This window comes from Mustela nigripes, chromosome 3 (assembly GCF_022355385.1).
Source record: "Mustela nigripes isolate SB6536 chromosome 3, MUSNIG.SB6536, whole genome shotgun sequence".
NCBI lineage: Eukaryota > Metazoa > Chordata > Mammalia > Carnivora > Mustelidae > Mustela > Mustela nigripes.
Genome location: NC_081559.1, coordinates 59,074,273 through 59,081,316, shown reverse-complemented (window position 1 = coordinate 59,081,316; position 7,044 = coordinate 59,074,273). Strand labels below are relative to the sequence as shown.

The 7,044-nt window shown below is 35.2% G+C and overlaps 1 pseudogene; it reads right to left on the bottom strand.

Moving 5' to 3' along the window:
- Positions 1 to 5,747: 5,747 nt before the first annotated feature.
- On the bottom strand, positions 5,748 to 6,613 carry LOC132012977 (small ribosomal subunit protein mS35-like; annotated as a pseudogene).
- Between the last annotated feature and the right edge of the window lie 431 nt (positions 6,614 to 7,044).

Here is a 7,044-nt window from a genome sequence, read left to right as displayed (position 1 = left end):
GAATGTATACCAAAATTTCAGAGGGTGGGATGCATGTACAATTATTAACAGCTTCCAAGGGATCAGGATATAGTACTCCTATACACACACAGGCACAAATTCAAATCTTCTGAACACTTCTTGAATACATAAACAAAAGCTACACAGAGATACTTCTTTGTTCATGATTTGGGGAGAGTGTCTGATGGCTGAGAGATCGTTGTTGGGTTTAATAGGTTAATAAGATTAAAGTTTACTGCTTATTATTACTTTAGTGAGTTCCCAAACTAGAAAATATATTTAACATTAAAGATCTATCATTTTAATAACAAAATACTTTTTTCCATTTTTTATTGTTGCAAATATTTTTAAATATAGATTGGGTTCTGAATAGAATAGGGAAATGATTTGAATTTCAGTTTAAAAATGCACAGTGCAGTTACATAAAGAAAAGGGTAAGAACAGAAAACAACCAGACTTGACTCTGTGAATATTTTGAATTTTATGAATCCAGTGTTGAAATCTTACTAGTTTCAAGATGCTGGTTGCCATGGATTTAGTGAGAGGAAAGGTTTATCTACTACTTGTAAGACAGTTGTAGAACTAGTCGTCTTATTCCACTTTAACCAAGATGAAGAATAAGATACTACTGAATGTATCACTTCAGTAAGGGGAGAACTGTCCAATGGATACTGTTACAGCAGAAGCTGGAGGAGAGTGAAGTAAGTGAAAGATTTAGCTTTGGAGCTCCAATCATGAGGTATTAATGGAAGGATCCTGTGTTTGGAAGGATGTTTCTCTGTCCTTGACAGTCATATTGCAAACACAATTACACAGGGTTAAATAGCCAGGGATTTCCATACTTGCTATGATTGTATGTAAGAGTAAAGAAAATGTCCAGGGGTTCTTGATGTTAATCCATCTTTAAGTGACAGCAAAAGCAAAACCACAATTTCCAATCCAGTTACAACTAACAAAAATTATCCTGCCTGTTCTGCACTTTTCCATCCTCTTGTATTCTTTTCTCCATTCTCTTTACTTTCTTTGTCCCTTCCTTAGTCCATTACTATCAGCCACATCAACCATCTACAAAGTCCATATAGTTTATGACAAGAGACAAGGGCAAAAGAAAAATTGGGTCCTTAAAAATTCATACATATGTAAAGCAAAATAATATGATAAAAATAAAATTCAGGGGGCGCCTGGGTGGTTCAGTGGGTTAAGCCACTGCCTTCGGCTCAGGTCGTGATCCCAGGGTCCTGGGATCAAGCCCTGCATCGGGCTCTCTGTTCAGCCGGGAGCCTGCTTCCTCCTCTCTCACTCTGCCTACTTGTGATCTCTCTCTCTCTGTCAAATAAATAATTAAAATATAAAAAACAATAAAATTCAGGTGATGAATTATAAAGTGAAAAATGTCAATACTTAAGAAAATATAATAATATATATATTCATTTACAACCGCACCAGAAATATAATTTGTCTAGGAATAAATATATAAATACTACATATTCATAGTAAAATAAAACCAATAAGTAAACTAAAACAGATTTTACTATAACATATAAAGTAAAGCTTTGAGTATATGGAGGTTACTAAATAAATGCTATTGAATTGGAAATTTAAAAATTGTAAAAACATTAATACCCCATACATTAATTTATAAGTTGGCCAAATTATTGAATCCCCATTGAAGTATTAGTTGTGGTATTTATTAGTATCTAAAAGAACAAATTTTTCCTTTGTCTTCAAAATTTTCTTGGTTATTCTTATTTGCACATTATATTAAATGATTTTTAGGATTATTTCATCAAATTACTAAGCAGATCACCAGTTTATTCACAATATTATGCAAAGACATAAGTGTAGAATTCAAAGAAAAATAAAATAAATAAAAATGGTCAGTGAATATTTGTAAGTTTTTTCATATAAAATTCAAATGCAAATATTTAACATCTTTTTCCTTTTCAAATTGAATTTTTTTAAAAAAGATTTTGTTTATTTATTTGACAGAGAGAGAGATCACAAGTAGGCATAGAGAGAGAGGAGGAAGCAGGCGCCCCTCCAAGCAGGGAGCCCGATGCTGGACTTGATCCCAGGACCCTGAGATCATGACCTGAGCCAAAGGCAGAGGCTTAACCCACTGCGCCACCCCAGTGCCCCCAAATTGAAATTTTAAAACATTTCAATACTCTTTTAGTGACGGCATGATGAAACAGGCAGTCTCCTATACTGTGGTACAAATATAAGGTTATAATAGAGGTTATAAATAACAAAATAAAATAACAAAATAATCTTTAATGTAGTGACCCCGCCTTCCCTGTGCACCGGCAATTCAACTTTCAGGATTTTATATGAAGGAAATAACTGAATAAAAAACAAAATACAAACATAATATTTGGTGCATAATACTTCACAGAGAATAGGTCACCAATCAACATTTTAACTGATTAGTGTGATCCAGGGCAAGTTCCTTAACTCCCCAGCTCTCTATTTCCTCACACTCGAAAGGGAATCAAAATACCTATCATTCAAGATTGTTGGGAGAACAACTGTGACAATACATGGAAAACATACTGCTTATTCTTCATATAGGAAGTAGGGCTTAATAATGGTAGTTATAAAAATATGCAAATGCATAATCTGTTTACACATATGTAAAGATTAAACATTTTGGGCATATGTGTCTGTAAACTGTTTAAACAGAATAAGTTTTTATTTTCTATTCAAATACAGATTTTAAAAAATAAATTGTTTATTTTTTCTATACAGATAGAACTGCTGGAAAAATATCTGTGTTCCTGTACATATATCTGCTGTATATGTAGAAGCATCAAAATAAATGATAGTCTAGGGAAAAGTAAAATTCTTAAATATTTAATTTTCCCTGCAGCCTTTCCAACTGCACTCCCCAACACAGACACGGACTCTCTCACACCCTTCCCAACACACATACATATAGTCCTGAGGGGATACAATAATATTTAGCCTTATGTTTCATAATTTAATCCTTATTATATCATAAACTTCCCCGAAATCATTAGATGTATCCTAACCTTTACATTTATGCCTAGCACATGAACACACGCATTGCTACTGCCGTGGAGCAAAAAATACAGACTATGACTCAACTGACTGCCTTAAAGACAGGTGTGTTGTTGTTGGCTCCTCTGTTAAGTTTCTTGGTGTTCTTGGCAGAGCTGCTTGATAAAGCAGCTGATAAAGCAACCTGAGACTGTTTGATTGTTTATACACAAAACTCATTTTAGTGCCTTATAAACTACACTGATATCAAAGTCACACACAGCAGTGACACAAGCTAATAACACCATTCTCAAGAGTATTAGCACACAGGGTAATGTGGGAGGAAGGCTACGGGAAGAACTCTATTTAAACTCTGAAGACAGCCTAAAGTAGGTTGCATACTCCTGCTATCATTACCCAAAGAAGGTATCAACGTCTCTCTAAACTCCACTATTTTAAAGTCTTTGAGCAATTTGGGTTACCTTAATCTAGAAATGATGCAATCCGGGTGCAAGCACTGTATCTTTTCTACCTTTGCTTCAAATACAGAATGTATGTATGATCTTTTTTTTTTTAAAAGATTTTATTTATTTATTTATTTGACAGACAGAAATCACATGTAGGCAGAGAGGCAGGCAGAGAGAGGGGGGGAAGCAGGCTCCCTGCAGAGCAGAGAACCCGATGTGGGGCTCGATCCCAGAACCTTGGGATTATGACCTGAGCTAAAGGCAGAGGCTTAACCCACTGAGCCACCCAGGTGCCCTGTATGATCTTTTAAGACAAAAATAGTAAAAGGGGAAGAAAAACTGATTTTGAGTTGATACAAAATGTCCTCGAATTTCTTACTTGCCAACACAGACAATTTATTAACAAATTTGTTAGCTTTAGAATTTCTAAAGCTGGACTGTCAGGCCATCTTATCCTGGATGAATAAATCCTTCTTGATTATTCTAATTTAATATGTAAGGCATGTGTTTCTCTCCGTGGAGGTAGAATTCCCTTGGGTTTTGGTTCTTTGAGATAGAAAATCATCCACAGTGGACAAAAGTTCCTGCACTGGCTCTTCTTGCCTGGGCTACATTGGAAACCCTCTCAGCTATTAGAACTCCAGAGTAAGATTAAGGATCTGAGGCACTGAACAGGGTTGTATTTCGTAGAATCTTCAGAAGGAGGTACAGCTGTGTCGAAACCTTGATTTTAGTTCCGTGAGACTCAAGTCAAATTTCTGACCTATAGATTTCAAGATTAAAAAATGTATATTAAGCCATTAAATTTTTAGTAATTTGTTACATCAACAATAGATAACTAATTCTATACATATCTCAGCTGTGATATATACTATGCTTATGATGTAGTTTGTTCATTCGCATTGCTTCATAAAATTCCATTATATGAATATTCTATAACTTACTTTTCCCTTTAATTTTTGGGCATTTGGCTAGTTTTCAGTTTTAGACTATTCTTATTTTTTATTTTTATTTATTTATTTTTTAAAAATTTATTTGACAGAGAGAGAGACATCACAAGTAGGCAGAGAGGCAGGCAGAGGGGGAGCGGGAGGCAGGCTCCCTGCTGAGCAGAGAGCCTGACGTGAGGCTCAATCCCAGAACCCTGAAACCATGACCCCAGCGGAAGGCAGAGGCTTAACCCACTGAGCCACCCAGGTGCCCCCAATTTGAAACTATTAAAAATAGTTCTGCCTTAAGCATTCTTGTGCCTGTATTTAGAGAATATATGTCCATATTTCCATTATGTCTATGAATGGAATCGCTGAGTCATGGAGTGTATGTACATTCAGTATTAGTGTATGCTATCAGTTTTTCAAGGGTTTTGTATCCAATTGCGCTCTGACCATCAGTGTATGAGAAGTTCCCTTGCAGAGCATATTCTCCAGCACTTGGTATTTTCAGTCATTTTATTTTTAACCATCTGTTATGTGTGGTGATATTACATTGTGTTTTTAATTTGTATTGTTTTCATTATTAACACTTAGTTTACTGTTTTTAAAATAAGTAGATGTTAAATTTTACCAAATTACCTCTCTGCTTCTATAGAGATGACCATATAATTTTTCTGTTGTGTTTACATTAATGTAGTGGATTATGTTGATGGATTTCCCAAAGTAAAAATACTCTTAATTTCTTGGAATAAACTTTGCTTAGTCATGAAGTGCTCCTTTTTTCTAAAATACAACTGAGTTCCATTTTCTAATAGTTTATTTAGGATATTGGAGCTAGATTGATGAGCAGTATTGGCCAGTAAGTTTCTTCCTTTTCATATCTTTATAGGGTTTGGTTTCAAGGTTATGCAGGCTCCCTATGAAGAGTTAGTACTCATCCCTGCTTATCTGTTCTCTGGTAGATTTGCATAGTATTGGTTTGGAAGGATTCATAGTTTAATCGATTATGGAGTGGAATTTTCTCTATGGGAGGATTTAAAAAATTGGATTAATGTATTTAGGCTATTTAAGACTATTCATATTTTAAATTTCTTATTTAAATTTCTTATTAAGTCTCTTCAATAAGTTGAGTTTTCAGAAGACTTTTCCATTTCATTCAAATTGTCAAATTTATTGCCTGAAAAATTTGCATATTTAATCAATATGATCTTAATATTTGGATGATTTATATGGATACCTTCTCTTACATTCCTGATATAGGTAATTTGTATTTTTTTCTTTTTGTTTTAATCAGGCTTGCTAAGGGTTTTCAATTTTATTTAAAGTTAAAACAACTTTTTTTTTCTTTTGTAGCAAGGAGCTCTTCTTTATTTACTTCCAGATTTTTCTCAGCAGCTTTCATTTGGAGAAGTGTTTCCAGAATATTTTTTTCAGAGGAGCTATTGTTCCATACATACTCTTCCATGTCTGCTTCAGTCTTATCTTTCTCCCATTCTTCAGTTTTCCAAGACTCATGGTATAAAACTGTTAGCAGATATAGTACAGAATCATAATTCTGTCTCTTTAAAGGGCACCTGTCTGTTTTGATGGTAAGTACATCTGTAGTCTTGCAGTATTGCTCTCCCACAAGTTTAATGAGTTTCTTCTTTGTATGATCATCTAAATTCAAACTGGAAAGTTTAATCCTTAAGGTTACTACTCGTGCTTTGGGGTTTCAGATAGATGGTCCTGCTGAAACATAATCAGTTGTGTCAATTTCAATGGGAAAATGCTTCTCACATTTCTCATCACTGTCCAGAGCAGCTGGCCACTCAGTGCAGAAAGCTTTAAGAGCTTCACAGTGCTTTTTAATTGCTTCAGGAGTTAAATGCAGAAAATTGGGGATCTTTAATAGTTCTAGATTTCCTTCCTTTGCCATGGGCACCCCCCTTTTTACTGGATAGCCCATTCGAATGGGAAGAGGTACAGCAGAGGGTTTAAATGGTGTGCTTCAACGGGATAAACACTAGGCCAATCTTGGTCAACAGTCATTTTCTCTGTCCTAGGAGGTAGTGCCTTTCTTCTCAGTGGTCTTTCATATCTGGGTGTTCTGTCTGCTGTACGCGGGCTTGGTATCACGGAGCGGGTGGCCCAGGACACGGAGGTACAGAAAGCACGCAGGGTCCTGATTCCCAGCTGCAAGGCCAGCCACGCGGAGAGTGCGGTAGCCGCCATGGTCGCGAGGACGGCAAGCCGGATCTAAAACAACTTTTTGATAATTTTTTCTGTTTTATGCTTATTTTGTATTTCATTGATTTTTCAATCTTACTATTTGCTACCTTCTTCATTCTTAAGGATTAATTTGTATGTTTTTTTCTGTGTCTTGAAATGGATTTTTAGTTGGTTTTTTAGTATTCTTCTTTTCTGCTCTATGAACTTATTTATGTCTATTCCCTTTTAAGCACTGCATTATTAGCTCTATCCAGCAAGGTTGGATGTGTCATATCTTCATTATTATTTGGTCCATAATATTTACTAATTTTTAATACGAATTTTTCTGTGACGTATGAATTACTTGGCATTTCTAAGCATATGGAGTTATTATGGTTTCGCTTCTATTATTCAGTTTTTAGATAAATTCTGTGGTGAGAGAATATACTCTAAGT